General features: G+C 45.5%; 1 long non-coding RNA gene and 1 pseudogene across 1 annotated transcript in view; one reads left to right on the top strand and one right to left on the bottom strand.

Annotated features, from left to right (window-relative positions):
* LOC143272561 (uncharacterized) overlaps nt 1–14,517 on the bottom strand; it is a 58,183-nt gene that overhangs the window by 21,810 nt on the left and 21,856 nt on the right. The window lies entirely within an intron of this gene.
* Nucleotides 9,728–10,555, top strand: LOC102905775 (large ribosomal subunit protein eL27 pseudogene; annotated as a pseudogene).

The following is a 14,517-nucleotide window of genomic DNA, read 5'->3' as shown; positions in this document are numbered from 1 at the left end:
AACCTATGCAAAAAAAAAAAAAAAAAAAAAAAAATGGAGGAAACAGATTCATGACTCCTCTTACAAGCCTGGCGCTTCCCCCCAACACAACACTGCTCTGTCTCAGCCACAATCCCTATCTCTCATGCTCCGCCTTAATTCTGCTTCCTTGTAAAGCAAATCTCGTCTCTCATCACAATACCACCTCTGGAAAATTCTTTATAGCACATCTGTAAATCTTTCTAAGTGGCAGAGGCTTCCCGAAAGAAAAACAAAATCACCACATTTCTATCAGTACACTTGATCTCTTCAAAATTATAGCACCCACACAAACAAAACCCTTTCTTTACCCCATTTGATGGACTGTTTGACTGACTGACTGACACCCAAGTGCTGTCCAGGCTGGTTTGAACTCCTGCCTCAGCCTCCCAAGGATCTAGTGTCCCGGTGTGCAGCAGCTGCCGTTCTTTGCAACCCCTGAGAACTGACCCCCACCTCCATTGGAACCCCAGCTGTCCTGGTTTAAGCACTTCCATGATTCAGTTTCTCCACTGCTAAAAACAAATTGTAACAACACGTGCCTCGGAGAGATACCAAAAGGGCCAAAGGAGAGAGTCCACGGCAAGTATTGACCACAATACCCGGCTCTTAGCAGCAATCAATACAGCAGGCGGGGAAAGGATTGGGGGAGAAACACAAAGCTTCTGAAGCTATGTATGTACAACCATGTCACTACTTCTGTCTCAAGCCCTGCAGTTAGGGAGTGGGTAGCAGGGGGCTTCTAACGAATCACGTGGATGGAGGAGATGTCCTATGAGCCACTAGACACGTGTCCGCTATTCATGTCTGGACCATCCAGCAAACTGTGGCAAGAAGACAGAAGCAGCTGTGGTGGTCCAGAAGAAGTGGGCACAGGATACATTAGAGGGAAGCTGTGTGAGCATCTCCCACAGACCAGTGAAGACCAAGGGCCAGAGATGGTACATGGGAAGCTACTTGTTTACTAGCCAAGAAAGCCATGTGGGAGGGCAGGGCTTCCCAGGGGGTGTCTCTGAGGAATGGGGCAAGGCCAGGCTTTGTGCAAAAGGATGTGCAACATCCAGAGCCACGGGAGGCTTCATCCTCCTCAGCTGAATTGTTACATGATAAAGAACCTTGGCTTTCACAAAGTTCCCAAAGAAGAGAGGCAGCTTCATCCTTATTCCTTTCTCTCTTTTTTTTTTTTGTTCTTTTTTCTCTTTTTTCTTTATAGTGTCTCATGTTACTCTGGCTGGCCTCAAACTCACTTATGTAGCTGAAGATGACTTTGAAATTCTGGTGCTCTTACCTTCATCTCCTGACTGCTAGGATTACAGGCACGCTCCACCACACCTCATCAATGAAGGGCTGAGGATCAAACCAGGTCTTTGTGCATGATAAACCAGCACTCTACCAACTGAGCCACATCTTCAGCCCCACTTCCATTATCTTTCGAGCCAATTTTCCATATTTAAAGCTTTACCTTTGATACATGCCAACTATTTCCAAGCATAGCCCCTGGACAGTTGATTGATGGCTGGAATACAATGTCTACCGTAATGAAGGCGTTGTAGGAGACAGGTAGCAAGCAGTGAACAGCATCAGACCAAAATGCTGAGCTACACATGTCCCACCATTCAGGAGGTTGAGGCAGAGGTTTGCCCTGAACTCAAGAACAGCCAAGGCTACATAGTGAGTTCCAAGTCAGCCTGGACTACAGAGTAAAAGCATCTCCAGAATAAGGAGAGACTGTGTTGCCTGTTTCTTTACTCACGACTGTGAGGGACAGAGGTGGTTACTAGAAGGGACACGCTGAGATTGCTCCTGTAGGAGCAGCACATTCCCACCTAGGGCCTGCCCGGGAAGGTTGCTTTTAAATACAGATGTTTCTCTCTGCTGAGGCAGGTCCCCACACACTTCCTTTTCATCTGTCTTCAGAGCATTCTCATGTTTGGCCTTAAAACCTCCATGAGGAAACTTCACAAGGCTTAACCCACAAAGGCAGGCCCAGAGCATTCCAAACCGACTGAGGGGAGGAAACAGGTGGTGTGCACATTATTTTCAAGGCTGCATATGCCAGATTACTAACTAGAGAGGGTTAAATACAAAAAGTTCACTCACAAAGTGCTAAGTCCTACAAGACGAACCTGACACTGCTGCTCACATGATATTTATACTCTTTTTGTTGTTAAGAGAAAAAGTAATAAGCACTAACACAATTGTGCTGTGGGAAGAAATCATTTATAAAGTAGGCATAAGAAGAACACTACTTTTTATCTCCTGGACATGACACAACATTTCATGTTTCTATCTAGTTCTGTCCATCCCATGTGAGGCAAGTCTATCTGTTGTTCTTAGTGAAGGGACAACTCATGTCCAGTCCCTACAGCAGCCTGGACAGGTGGCACCATGGACAGAGATTTGGTGCTGGTGGGGATACTGAGGTCAGAAGTCAGAGGAAGGGGATTAGTCAGTGAGAGGAATGTGTCCACTGTGTGTCATTGTCCTTGTTACATTTCTGTTGCTGTGATAAAATACCCTGACCAAAAGCAACATAGGACAGGAAAGAATTTGTTTGGCTCTGAATCCCAAGTTTCAGTCAATATAAGAGTGAAGATAGGAACTCAAGCAGGCAATCACATCACTTCCACAGTCAAGAGCAAAGGCAGAATAAAAACATCCGGTTTGCTTGCTCTCTGCTAGCTTGTACTGTTGGGTCTTTCTACAAAACAATCCCCCACCGACATGCCCATCGGCCAAGCAGATGTAGAAAAGCCCTCACTTGAGGCTGTCTTCCCGGTGAATCTAGGTTATGGAAGTTGGTAAAGGTAAAGCAACCATCGCAGCCACACAGTGAGCACTTCAAAATTATTTCCTGAATCAATATTCTACCTACAAATTTGGTGATATGACAGTGAGTGATGTTCACTTCTCGATGACACCAAAGCCCAGAAGTCCACCACCCAAATACCGCATCAGTGACGAGAACAAAATGGAATAACCACAAAAATGCACTGGCCCTCCTCAGAGTATCGTCCCTGAGGGACAAGATACAATTCACCCCATACTGATGAAGCTGGTTGACTGACGTGATGTTTCCCAGACCTTACCACCTTAAGAACACTACTTTGCCCTTTGTACTTAGTAACATTGTTTAGCATGTGTATGTGTGTTCACATGTGTGGGTGCATGTGTGTGCAATGAGTGTGTGTCTGTGCAGAGGCCCAGAACTCACTGCTTTTGCTAGTCTCAAAGTCTCTGGTCTCATCATCTCTACCTCTGGAATGCTGGGATCACAAGCAGCTGCACACCTGCCTGGCTTTTCACGTGGGTTCCGGGATTCAGCCTGCTGTCCCCATTCCCGTACCACATGAGCTGAGCCACCTCCTCAGCCCGAGTGAACAGCTTTTAAGAATATGCTTTAGTCAGACATGATGGTGCACACCTTTAATCCCAGCACTCAGGAGGCAGAGCAGGCCAATCTCTGAGGCCAGCCTGGTCTATAGAACAAGCACTAAGAAAGCCAGGGCTACACAGAGAACCCATTTTGAAAAACCAACCCACCACTACCACCCAAAAAAAGAAAGGAAGGAAGAAGAAAAGAAAAAAAATATGCTATAATGGGGCTGGAGAGATGGCTCAGTGGTTAAGAATGCTTACTGCTCCTCCAGAGGACCTGAGGTCAGTTCCCAGCAACCATGTCGGTAGGCCATAACCACCTGTAACTCTAGTTCCAGGACCATCATCCTCTTCTGGCCTTTGTGAGCCCACACACATGTGGCACACACAGAGATATACATACACATAAATAAAATTTTTAAAAGAATACACTGAGATTCTGTAAGGAGATAGCCATAATCACCTAGAGTGTGCACAGACGATTCTTGCTGGACCAGTTCCTGCCACGATAACTGCCATCCATCTTCATCCATCACTTGGAAACGTGCCATAGGAAAAGCCTGTCCCTTCTTCCCCACTCTACTATTTACATTGGCACACCTCCATCTCACTGCATTGAACGAGGAGCTTCTAAAATTAACAATCATGAACACTTGTTTTGAGTTGCCCGATGTGGATCCTATAATTCATTTCCACCCTTGTTTCTTACTTTCTGGCTCAGGAAGGTATTCTCAGCTCATCTTGCCCTTTCCAGCTCTAACCTTTTCCCAGGGTCCTGAATTCTATTTAGTGGAAACTCTAGTATTCAGTACCCAGAATCTGGACAAGCATGTTCCAGACATCAGTGCACTGAGTTAAGGAATATGTATATACAAACACAGGCGAACATCAATATGTACATAGGCTTCTATGAATATTTTTAAAATGACTTAAGCCGGGCAGTGGTGGCGGCGCATGCCTTTAATCCCAGCACTCAGGAGGCAGAGCCAGGAGGATCTCTGTGAGTTCGAGGCCAGCCTGGTCTACAGAGTGAGATCCAGGATAGGCACCAAAACTACACAGAGAAACCCAGTCTTGAAAAACCAAAAATAAATAAAAATAAAAAAAATAAAAATGACTTAAAGCTGATCTCCAATTCCAACCCAACACTGTGGAACCCCAGTCTTATTCTGCTCTGAGATCCTTTGTGTCCGTGTTCACGTTGGTTCAGGGTCATATGCCAGAGGTTAGCCTCGGGCATCCTTCCTGTCTGTGCAGGGTCATATGCCAGAGGTTAGCCTCGGGCATCCTTCCTGTCTGCAGATGTGTATGCCAGAGGCTAGCCTCGGGCATCCTTCCTGTCTGTGCAGGGTCATATGTCAGAGGTTAGCCTCGGGCATCCTTCCTGTCTGCAGATGTGTATGACAGAGGCTAGCCTCAGACGTCATTCCTGAGTGTGCAGGTATATGTGCCAGAGATTAACCTCCACGTTATTCCTTAGCAGCTGCGCCCTTGTTTTTTGAGACAGAGCATCTCACTAGGACCTGGACTGGGTCACCATTGAGGCTAGCCCAGCTCCTGCTGCCCACGAGCTGGGATTAAAAGCGTGTGTCACCACACTCAGATCCTTGACATCAGTGCTAGTGATCAACTCAGGTCCTAACACTTGTTTACTGACAGCGACCTCCCCAGCCCTGCAGTCTAGAGCTTTTAAGATTTATTAGTATATGTGTGTGTGTGTGTGTGTGTGTGTGTGTGTGTGTGTGTGTGTGTGTGTGTGTATCACAGCATACATGTGGAGGTCAGAGGAAAATTTTGCAGGACTCAGTTTACCCAACTTTTTTTTTTTTTTTTTTTTTTTGGTTTTTCGAGACAGGGTTTCTCTGTGTAGCTTTGTGCCTTTCCTGGAACTCGCTTTGGAGACCAGGCTGGCCTCGAACTCACAGAGATCCGCCTGCCTCTGCCTCCCGAGTGCTGGGATTAAAGGCGTGCGCCACAACTGCCCGGCTTTTTTTTTTTTTTTTTGGTCCCATCTATTTTTTTAAGGCCAGGTCTCTCTTGTTTCTACCACAGCACTAGCTGATTCTCCTGACTCTCCCTTGCTCCTCACCACACAGAGCTGGGTCACAGATGTCACCACCATATCCAGCTTCTTACAGGATTCCCGGAATGGAGGTCAGCTCACCGGTCCTGGGCAGCAAGCACTTTTTCCAGCCAGCCATCTCCCCAGCCCACTTTCTGTACTTCGTAATCCTTTTCTGCAGTGGTAGAAAATTAGTCCCCACATTTCACTCTTTTTAAGATTTTATTTTTAGTTATGTGTCTGTGAGTACAGACGCCATAAAATCCCTAAGAGGGCATTGGGTTCCTGGAGTTACAGGCAATTGTGAAGCACCTGATGTGGGCACTGGGAACCAAACTCAAGTTCTCTGCAAGAAGAGTACGCGCTCGACTGCTGAGCATCTGGCAAGCTCTCAAGATGCTGGTTAACAGCCAAAATGCACGTCCAGGAGACGGCGACTTCCACTTTTGCTTCCACCATTGCTGGTTTTCATGTTCTTCCAAGCTTTTCATTTTGTTTGTTTTGTTTTGTTTCACTTAGGTGGAGTTTCTGTTTCAGTTAAGATTTAAGAAAAACAAGACACAAAAACAAAACAAAACAAAAAACAACTTTAGCCAGGTGGTGGTGGTACCCACCTTTAACCCTAGCACTGGGAGGCAGAGGCAGGTGGATCTTTGTGAGTTCAAGGCCAGCCTGGTCTACAGAGTGAGTTCCAGGACAGCCAGGGCTACACAGAGAAACCCTGTCCCAAAAAAACAAAACTTTAGTGTGTGTGTATGTGTGTGTGTGTGTGTGTGTGTGTGTGTGTGTGTGTGTGTGTGTGTGTATGTGTGTATGAGACAGAGAGAGAAGAGAGGTGGGGGAGAGGTGAGGGGGGTGGGCACGTACGTGCCCCAGCAAGTGTGTGGCCGAAGGACAGCACTAAGGAGTCAGTTTTCTCCCACCAAACTCAGTTCCCCGGCTCGCCCAGCAAGCACCTTCATCTGCTGGGCCTTCTCCTCCATCCCAATTTTCTCTCTGGTCCAACACCCCCTGTGAAGTGTTTGTAGGCTCTTCCCAGTGTTCAGCTCTACACCAGGCCTTAAAGGATCTTCAGAGAAAGTTCTGTCCAAGCTGTGCGTTCATTTTCAGCTACTTCCTTATCTGAAACAGGAAGCTCCTTCTCAGTAAATGATGTGCACATGACATTTATATGGATCTGGCTTGTTTTGTTTTTTTTTTTTTCCTTGTTAGTCTTTATTGTTTTTGGAGATTGTGGAGAAATTTCTATTTGGATGCACAGCATTATGTCAGCTACCTAGAGATCCCCTCCATGTATAATATTTTTTAATGAGTCAACACATTCAATGACATCATGGCTTTTATCTGGATATGGAAAGTAAATTCCTATGACATGTGACATATATACGGTTTTACAAAATCTGACACAGAATTATAGGAATTGCTACAAACTATAAACCTCAAAAATCTGGATTGTTTTATTTAAAAATGATAATTTTCTCAACCATGGAATGCTAGGGTTAAAATGTTAGGCCTTCTTTACTGGGCCAGTTTCAATTCAAACACTATTATTTTTCTTTCCAATGTCATCCTAAACTTGAACCAGTCCTCAGGTTTTTCTATTGTTGCCAGATTCGTGAGGTTTCTAAACAGCAACAAAAAATTATCTTCAGAAATTAAGTGGAGAAAAGTTTCAATAAGAATGGTATTGCTTCTCTCTGTTGTATACGAGCTTAATTCCCTGGTGTGTAGGGCAGCAGTTTGTGTTTTAGGACTAAAAAGACAGTCGTATTTGAAAACTTACAGGAGTTTGGCATCCAATCCAGATCTGCAGCAACCCGCAGCCATACTGCAAGCCAGATGGAGGAGCCATCTCTTTTACAGCATTGAGCAGCTGTCTCCTCTCGGTGCTCACATGCCTGGAGTGAAAGCCCGCAGCCTGCCATGTGCCCCAGTAAGTAAGAGACATAGAAATCAGATTATTCCTCTTGTTTGACTTACAAAATATTCCTAAGGGCCAGAGAGATGGCTCAGCAGGTAAGGATGCGTGGGATCCACATGAGTGGAAGGGGAGAATTAAGTCTTGTAAGCTGCCCACTGACCTCCACACAGACACCACAGTATGTGTGCATAATAAATAAAGTTTATAAGTAAAATGAAATTTTTTAATTTTGTGAATATTTTTGTTGTTGTTGTTGTTTTGAGATAGGACCTCTCTATGTAGCCCTGGTTATCCTGGAACTCTTGATGTAGATCAGGATGGCCTCAAGCTCACAGAGATCCACCTGCCTCTGACTCTGGAGTGCTGGGATTAAAGGTGTGCGCCACCATGGCCAGATTTAAATGTATTCTAAAGACATGAACTAAGTGGAAGGAGTCCCGGCTAGTTGTGGTCGTGTGTCTGTGGAACAGGGAACTTCATTTCACCTTTCCCCTACTCACAAACACTTTACCGCGTGGTTTGCACACAGGACGCAAATAGTTTTAGATCGCTTGATCTAAAACTCAGTAGAAAGGTATCATTTCAAAAACAGCACTGAGAGCTGAGGACGTGCTCAGTGAAGAAGAGCACTTCCTGTGCAAGCACAGGACTTGCGTCTGAATCCCCAGCACCCATGGAAGAAGCCAGGATTGGCTGCACATGCTTGTAATCCCAGTACTGGGGGACAAAGACAGGCAGATCGAGAGCTTGCTGTCCAGGCAACTTAGCCAAATGGTGAGCTCATGGCTTTGTGAGAGACCATATTTCAAGGCAATAAAGCAAAGAGCAATAGAGAAAGACACCCAACTTCCTGCTCTAGTCTCTGCGGGTGCACACACACACACACACACACACACACACACACACAAACACAAATTAAATTAAATTAAATTAAATTAATTCTACGGGTCCAGAGAGATGGCTCCATGGTTAAGAGTGCCTGATGCTCTTACAGAGGACCTGAGTTCAGTTCCCAGCATCCACAGTGGGTGGTTCACAGCCTCCTGTGAACTCCAGCCCCAGGGGATCAGATGCCTTTGGCCTGCACTGGCAAGCACATACTTCCACAGAGACACATAATTAAATATAATAAAAATAAATCTAAAGCTTAATTTATAGATTAAATAAATAGAATAGCAAGTGAGCCTCCCTGGGTTAACCACACACACACACACACACACCACATGTGGTCCACCTCTTTCTGCTGTGCACTAAATCAGAGCCTAAAGAGGGCAGGTAGGAAGTTTGGACTCAGGGGCTCATCCCAGAAGACAAACAGGAGAACAGATGGTCAGTCGTAAAGCAATCCCAGCTCTCCATCACTCTGGTTCTCCCAGAATTAAACATTTAAACCGCAACGATTCTCACATACATCCATAAAAAGCAGGAAAACAGAAAAGGTATGCAAATTCTCCTGAAACCCACGTCGCTCTCGTGGAGATGGAATTAATCTGAGCCTCCATAAAATCATGGGGTGTGAAGATCAATCTTTTTGCGCAAAATTAACATGTGACCCAGAGCTCCTAGTGCTTCCTGTCCCTCGGATGGAAACTATTTTTGCAAGGGAGATGGTTTTTCAGGCTGGCTGAGCCTCAGCTGGATGGCAATCTTCTGCTCACATCATCTACTGGACCAATTTTTAAAATGCTCGTTTTGATAGCAGGAGCCAAGAGCAGCTATAGATTAAACAGACCTACAGAGCCCTCGGATTCGATTTCACTGGGAAATTTCACTGCAGAATGTACTCAGGGATCCATTCACAGAAAGACATTAAGCAGTGTGGCTCCAGTCTCGGCTTAAAGACTCTGCAGGGTGGTGAAAGGCGAGAGAGGAAAAAGAAGAACAGAGAGAGGTGCAAAGAAAAACAGGGGTGTGCACGTCTCTCCATCTTTAGAGTGAATGAGCCAGGCACCATACTCAAGGGAGGAAAGAAACACTCCATATGTGTAAAGGGGACCAGCCTGGCACAACACTGCACAAGAGAACCCATGTGGGGTTAAGTTATTGCTTTCCTTGGGAGAACAAACACATTTGTAAAAGTGAACTGGTTCCAAATAAAACAAAAGATCATTTAACAATCCAGTCTTGATGGATGTGGAAGTCGGACATATTATCAATGGCAATCTTAAGCCTTCGATCCCAGTACTTTGCCAGCACAGGCTTTTCTTGCTGTGGCTTCACTCAGTGAACAGCATGCCACTAAGAGACTAAGCTGGACAAGAGTCATCAGTCCACCTTCCTGACATGATGCCACCCACATGAAGGACAGAGATTGTGAGAAAAATCAGAGCTGAGGAAATTCAACATGGAAAGTAGGTTTCATTTCTATCATTTACTTAGGGCCAAGCTAAAATGGGTTAGAAGGGCTCAGTGGGTAAGAGTGTTCACTGTGCAAGTATGAGGATCTGAATTTGAATCCCAGGACCCACATGAAAACCTGCACCACCTTTCCGCTAGGTACTGGCTGCTTACTGTCAAAATGGGCAAGTTCGTGAAACCCGGGACAGTGGTGCCGGTCCTGGCTGGACGCTACTCCAGATGCAAAGCTGTCATGGTGAAGAACACTGATGATGGCATTTCAGACCTCCCTTACAGACATGCCCTGGTGACGGGAACTGACCGCTATCCCCGAAAAGTGACAGCGGCCATGGGCATGAAGAAAATTGCCAAGAGATCAAAGATCAAGTCCTTTGTGAAAGTTTATAACTACAGTCACCTCCTGCCCACAAGGTACTCTGTGGATAAACCCTTGGACAAAAGTGTTGTCAACAAAGATGTCTTCAGAGACCCAGCCCTGAAACACAAGGCCAGACGGAAGGCCAGGGTCGAGTTTGAGGGATGATACAAGACAGGGAAGAACTGACGGGAGCCATAAGCCTAAGTGACCCTTGGCTCACATGCTGCCATATTTGGGCTTCTCTCCTCTTTTCTTAGATCTAGGCCCTGCTTAAGTCTCCATAGCAACCTCTTCTCACAAATACCAGAACCTCTTCTCAGAAATCAGGTGACCCAGCTGCAGTTAGGCAATTAGGCAGTTAGGCAAGAGTAGATAGATAACCCCCAGGGCAACATTCCCTGCTGGCCGAACAACCCATGACTAAAGTCCACTCCCTGCTTGCACCCCACTTTGCCCCCATCTATATACGCCTAAAAAGGAAAATAAAATTTTGGAGTTTGATCAGACATCCTGTCTTGCTCTCATTCTTTGTATCTCTTGTCCCTCTCATTCGCCAGTTCCCTTCAGGTCCCCCTTGAAGACTCCGCTGGCCGGCCAGGACAAAGAACAAATAGTTTTTCCAGAAGCTTTGCTTTTAGGTATATTTTTATTTCCATCATTAAAAATTAAAAAAAAACTGCACATTAACCTATAATCCCAGCACCGTGGGGCCTTCTGACCCCCAAGCTAGCTCCAAGTTCAGTGAGGAAATGGCAGAGAGTTACAGAGTGGGACAGATGTCTGCCTCTGACTTCCAAGAATGTCAACATGTACACACACACACACACACACACACACACACACACACACACACACACGTTAATAATAATAAATTATGAAATAGTGAGATTTTTGTTTTGGTTTGTTTTGGTTTTTTTTTTTTTTTTTTTTTTTTTTGGTTTTTCCAAGACAGGGTTTCTCCTTGTAGTTTTGGTCCTGGATCTCGCTCTGTAGACCAGGGTGGCCTTGAACAGAGATCTGCCTAACTCAGCCTCCCAAGTGCTGGGATTGAAGGCATGTGCCGCCACCACCACCACCACCACCACCACCACCCACCCCACCCACCCCGACTGGAACAGTAAGATCTTATCTGAGCCTTGTAACTTTTTGTGATGTTTGGTTTGAGGCAGCACCTCGCTATGTAAACCAGGCTGGCCTATGACTATAGAAACTCGTGTCTTTGGCATCCATTTCCCAATTACTGATATTACAGAGACCCAATTTCCTTATTACTAAGAAAACAAGAGACACTTGGGTATAAGACTGAGTGCTGGGTTTGGGGCTGGGAGAGAGGTGAAGTAAGAAACTCCTTCCTTCCAGCTTTAACATAGCTTCCCACTCCTTATACTGGAGCTGGTAGCACAGTCTCGCCTGACTTTCTCAGCTGTTGGTAATTCAACTGTTTAACTTTGGGGGGAGCTCTCTAGAGCAACAGTTCTCAGCCTTGCTAATGCTGCAACCCTTTAGTACAGTTCCTCATGTTGTGGTGACCCCCAACTGTAAAATCATATTCACTGCTACTTCATAGCTGTAATTTTGCTACTGTTATGAATCATAGTGTAAATATTCATGATTTCTGATGGCCTTAGGCAACTCTGGGGAAAGGGGGGTCTCGACCCACAGGTTGAGAACCACTGCTCTAGAGGTCTGCACTGCCATCTTTGCAGGTGGCCAGATTTGTCGCAGAGAACGAAGCAGGAGCCACAGACACAGCTCCATGGCACTGCCTATCACAGCCTGGAGAACTGTTTCCAGCCTCCGCTAATTCTCTCTCTCTTTTTAAAGATGTAGTTAATTTTATGAGGATGGGTGCTTCATCCTCCTGTGTCTGTGTGTACAGCATGTGTCTGCAGTGCCTGGGAGTCCGGAAGAGGGCATCAGATCCCCTGGCACTGGAATTACAGATGGTTGGTTGCGAGCTCCCATGTGGATTCTGGAATTCAAACTCCAGTCCTCCGGAAGAGCAGCCAGAGCCATTAACCACTGAGTCATCTCTCCAGCCCAAAGACAAAATTCTACACTGGTAAGAATTTCGGAAAAGTCAGCACAAAGCAGGGCTGGTGTCTAACAAGAGCATATTTTAACAGGGATTTAAGCACAAGAGTTAAAGTGGGGTGCCCTGGGAAAGGATAAGGCATGCCCATGTGTGGGCGCGGCCTTCTCAAGAGTGTCTTTACAACAGCCATATACGATTTGGGTGGCTTCTGGGGTTATAGCTCAAAGGATTACTAAGCCCTCCCGGTTTGGGGGGTAAATGAGGTCATAGCGTAGCTTCTGATGTAGGAAAAGGAAACTCTGGGTCACATGGGTTGCAGAAGAAAACTAAGATGTATAAACAAAGTCGATGTCGTGTTGGTGAGTTTCCCAGGAGACTGTAGGAACACATCTGGAAATGGGGGAAGGCCATACTTGGGCCTTAGCACGGTCTGTTGCTATTCTAACATTCTGAAGCACCCCTACATAAAAAGATTAGCATCTCTATGTAGACAATCTTCGCAGAAAATTTTGTTAATTATGCTAGAATTTTTAAAATTAGCATACAAGGTATCATCTATAGTTGTGGTATTTTTGAACAAAAAGATGTTTTAGCAGATTCTCTTTCTCCTCATCTCTCCCACCCGCGTGCTCCCATACCCTCTCATAACTCCTCCCCTTTCAGTCTCCTGCCCACCTTCAGGTCACGTGTGTCCTTTTGCCTCCCCTGCCCCAGCACTTCTTTCTGCTCTCACACATGTGTATATCATAAGCTAAGATCTACAAAGAGCGAGAACATGCAGTTTTCATCTTCCTGAATTCGGGCCACATTGCTCAATATTATACTTTCCAGATCCACTCATTTTCCTGCATGCTTCATAATTTCATCTTTCTCATTTTTTTAAAGATTTATTTATTATGTATACAGTGTTCTGCCTGCATGTATTCCTGCATGCCAGAAGAGGGCACCAGATCTCCTTATAGATGGCTGTGAGCCACCATGTGGATGCTGGGAACTGAACTCAGGACCTCTGAAAGAGCAGCCAGTGCTCTTAACCTCTGAGCCATCTCTCCAGCCCATCTATCGTCTTCTTAAAGTCTTATTATTCCTTCTACTGTTGGTTATGAGAGTTTCGACAAATCTACTTGGGCCATTTCTTCCTTCCTTCCTTCCTTCCTTCCTTCCTTCCTTCCTTCCTTCCTTCCTTCCTTCCTTCTCTGAAAGAGCAGCCAGTGCTCTTAACCTCTGAGCCATCTCTCCAGCCCCAATTTCTTCTTTCTTTACAGCTGAATAAAATCCCATTGTGGCCGGGCCTTTAATTCCAGCACTCAGGAGGCAGAGCCAGCTGGATCTGTGTGAGTTCGAGGTCAGCCTGGGCTACCAAGTGAGTTCCAGGAAAGGTGCAAAGCTACACAGAGAAACCCTGTCTTGAAAAACCCAAAAAAGAAAAAAAAAGTGCATTAAAATCCCATTGTATATACATTTTCATGACCCTTTCATGAGCTGGCAGATATCTAACTGGTTCCATTTTCTAGCCATTGTGACCAGAGCAGCAATGGACATTGATATGCAAGCATCTCTGTAGTCTGGCATGGAGTCCTTTGGGCATATGCCCAGGAGTGGCTATATATACCCAGAAGTGGGTATATATGCCCAGGAGTGGTATATGTACCCAGGAGTGGTATATATGCCCTGGAGTGGTATATATGCCCTGGAGTAGTATATATGCCCTGGAGTGGTATATATATGCCCAGGAGTGGTATATATGCCCTGGAGTGGTATATATGCCCTGGAGTGGTATATATGCCCTGGAGTGGTATATATGCCCAAGAGTGGTATATGTGCCCAGGAGTGGTATATATGCCCTGGAGTAGTATATATGCCCTGGAGTGGTATATATGCCCTGGAGTGATATATATGCCCAAGATGGTATATATGCCCTGGAGTGGTATATTTGCCCAGGAGTGGTATATATGCCCTGGAGTAGTATATATGCCCAGGAGTAGTATATATGCCCAAGAGTGGTATATATGCCCAGGAGTGGTATATATGCCCTGGAATAGTATATATGCCCTGGAGTAGTATATATGCCCTGGAGTGGTAAAAATGCCCAGGAGTGGTATATATGCCCTGGAGTGGTATATTTGCCCAGGAGTGGTATATATGCCCTGGAGTAGTATATATGCCCAGGAGTAGTATATATGCCCAAGAGTGGTATATATGCCCAGGAGTGGTATATATGCCCTGGAATAGTATATATGCCCTGGAGTAGTATATATGCCCAAGAGTGGTATATATGCCCAGGAGTGGTATATATGCCCTGGAATAGTATATATGCCCTGGAGTAGTATATATGCCCTGGAGTGGTAAAAATGCCCAGGAGTGGTATATATGCCCTGGAATAGTAT

The sequence above is a fragment of the Peromyscus maniculatus genome, chromosome 3 (genome assembly GCF_049852395.1).
Source record: "Peromyscus maniculatus bairdii isolate BWxNUB_F1_BW_parent chromosome 3, HU_Pman_BW_mat_3.1, whole genome shotgun sequence".
NCBI lineage: Eukaryota > Metazoa > Chordata > Mammalia > Rodentia > Cricetidae > Peromyscus > Peromyscus maniculatus.
Note: the sequence above shows the minus strand (reverse complement) of the source record. Positions and strands in the feature narration are given on the sequence as shown.